At 46.7% G+C, this 2,898-nt stretch overlaps 1 non-coding gene across 1 annotated transcript; it reads left to right on the forward strand.

Moving 5' to 3' along the window:
* The first annotated feature begins 571 nt into the window (after positions 1-571).
* On the forward strand, positions 572-704 carry LOC113882326. The gene has a single exon (XR_003508340.1). It is a non-coding gene; the product is annotated as a small nucleolar RNA SNORA70 (small nucleolar RNA).
* The last annotated feature ends 2,194 nt before the right edge of the window (positions 705-2,898 follow it).

Consider the following 2,898-nt stretch of genomic DNA (forward strand, 5'->3'; position numbering starts at 1 on the left):
TTTATGATAGAAGGTCCTGGTAAGGAACATGGAACTAACAAGCCACCACCAACCAGAATAATTTGGGAAAGGTCAAAAGGAGATGCCACGTGTCCTACCACCTCCCAGAATCCTTCTTGTTGGCATCCACCCTGGCTAAGCAATGTGTGCACCACCCGGAAGGACCCTGAGTCAGAGTGACTGGCCAGAAAAGACCTGGAAACTAATCCAATCACCATAAAACCCAGGACTGCGAGCCACGTGGCAGGGCAGTCCTCTGGGTTCCCATACCCTCCTGCTCTCCGCTTGGGCACCCCTTTCCAATAAAGTCTCTTGCTTTGTCAGTATGTATGTCCCCTTGGACAGTTCATTTCTGAGTGTTAGACAAGAGCTCCCTTTTGGGCCCTGGAAAGGGTCTCCCTTCCTGCAACAATTTCATTTTCAGAGCAGAGTGGGCTAAAGATAGGGTGAGAGCCTCAGAAACTGCCCCTCCCAACACTTGTATTTACACCTGTCTAGGGAGCCTGCTGTGAACTCCCGTAACTGGGGCCCTATGTTCTGCTGTTGTTTCCAAATAAAAGATCAAGTTTTATTGCAGCCAATGAAGCTGACTGTGCTCCTTTCTCCATGGGGTCCTGGTGTGCAATGGCTGCAAACAGCAGCCTCTTTGGTAGTGTTTGTGGTCTGTTGCCTGTATGGGTTGCCATTCATGATTAGCTACTGTCTGTAATCAGGCTCCAGGCAGGTAAGTGTGGTGCCTTTGGAAAGCTTAGGGCACAGTGGCCAGGGTCCACATTGGCCAAATCATAATGTCCATCCCCACCAAGCTGCAGAACAAACAGCATGTGACTGACGCCGTCCACAGTCAGTTCAGTTGCTCAGTCATGTCTCTTTGCTACCCCATGGACTGCAGCATGCCAGGCTTCCCTGTCCATCACCAACTCCCAGAGCTTGCTCAGACTCACGTCCATCGAGTCAGTGATGCCATCCAACCATCTCGTCCTCTGTCGTCCCCTTCTCCTCCTGCCTTCAATCTTTCCCAGCATCAGGGTCTTTTCCAAAGAGTCAGTTCTTTGCAGCAGGTATTGGAGTTTCAGCTTCAGCATCAGTCCTTCCAATGAATATTCAGGACTGATTTCCTTTAGGATTGACTGGTTTGATCTCCACAGGCCACATTCAAATTCCCTGACGGCCAGAAGACCCGAATCTCTAAGTGGGGACTTAGTAAATTCAATGGGGATGAATTTGAAAACACGGCAGAAAAGTGGCTCATCCCAGAGGCTGTGGGGCCAAATACACCCCCAATCATGGCCCCCTGGAAGGGTGGGGGCCCCGCACTCCTGATAACCTTGGTGCTATCCCCTCCTTACTCCTGCCCACCAATAAATCCTACTTTCCTGTCCAAAAAAAGAAATCAAATTGTAGCTTTCTGAGTCCACTTAACCGTAATGACATCTCAGTTCAAAGAGAAGTTAAGGGGCAAGGCCACAAGGGTAGACCTTCCCCAGCGAGGCATCTATGAATGCACAGCGCAAAGTGCACAGGCAAGTCCACCTCCCGGGTTCAGTCTTTCCCCTGCACTTTGGGGCCCTGAGGTCTGGCGGTGGAACAAAGAATTGCAGGTTGTAAAGAGCGCCTAGTAGGAGACTCAGCATCCAGTGAGGGTTGCAAGATAAGGTTGAGATCTCTTACTGGAGGGAGAGGGAAAATGCCTCTGAGCTCCACAGGTCATCTCTTATGTGGCTCAGAAGTGGCCTGGAAGGATTTCTGGATGTGGAATTCATGAGCTCTGGAGTTTTAGTACCTTTCTTATTACTGACAGCGCCAACACTATCCATCAATTGCTGTAGGCTTACCATGTATTCAATGCTTTACAAAAATGATCTCATTCACTCCTCACAGCCACAACCCTATGAAGTAGGTACTATTACTGTCCCCATTTTACAGATGAGGAAGTGGAGACAAAGAAATGTCAAGCAACTTCCCCAAAGTCAAAGCAATAAGCAATTTGGATTTAGAAGCTGTGTTCATTACCACTACACCACACTACTTCTTCATGAATATTCATATACCACATAATGCTTTAATTATCTGTTGAAGTCTTATCTCCTACTTTAAACTTGATGGTGGTACAGTGTGTTATTTATTTTCTTATTGATAGTGGACAATACAGACCTGAACACCAAGTGAATGCTCACTAAATGTTTCTTGAATAAATACTGAATAACTGAATATTACCTTCTGTGCCTTAGCATGGGGAGTGGGAGAGTGGGGAGGGGAGGAATAGGTTGCTAAGGTACATGACTCTAGTCCTCTGGTAGTGAAAGTGGAAATTACCACCTTAAACTGGCATTTTCTTTGATACGGCTTTGCAAACTGGCCTAGATATGACTAACAGTGGCAGCTGTACATACCATTCTTGGCCCAGAATGCTTCCTCGTACTTCTTTGAAAACAGTATTTCCCCAACTCTTGAATCTTTCTCACTCCCTGAAGTTTGAGTGGCACTGTTACTCATTTATTCATGGCTGTGCTGGGTCTTGGATGCTGCATAAGGGCTTTCTCTAGTTGTGGCGAGTGGGGGCTACCCTTTGTTATGGTCTGTAGGCGTCTCATCATGGTGGCTACTCTTGTTGCAGAGCACAGACTCTAGAGCATGTGGGCTTTAGTAGTTCAAACTTATAAAAGCAAAGCTCCTTAACTCAGTAATTCCAGTTAGAGAAATTTATCCTACAAATATATTTGGATATGTGGCATTTAACCATGTATGGCAGCATCCGGTAATAGCCAGACAGGAAACAATTTATGTTCATCAATTTATTGTCGTTGTTCAGTCACGAAGTTATATCTGGCTCTTTGTGACCTCATGGACTGCAGTATGCCAGGTTCCTCTGTCCTTCACCATCTCCTGGAGTTTGCT

Source organism: Bos indicus x Bos taurus, chromosome 23 (assembly GCF_003369695.1).
Source record: "Bos indicus x Bos taurus breed Angus x Brahman F1 hybrid chromosome 23, Bos_hybrid_MaternalHap_v2.0, whole genome shotgun sequence".
NCBI lineage: Eukaryota > Metazoa > Chordata > Mammalia > Artiodactyla > Bovidae > Bos > Bos indicus x Bos taurus.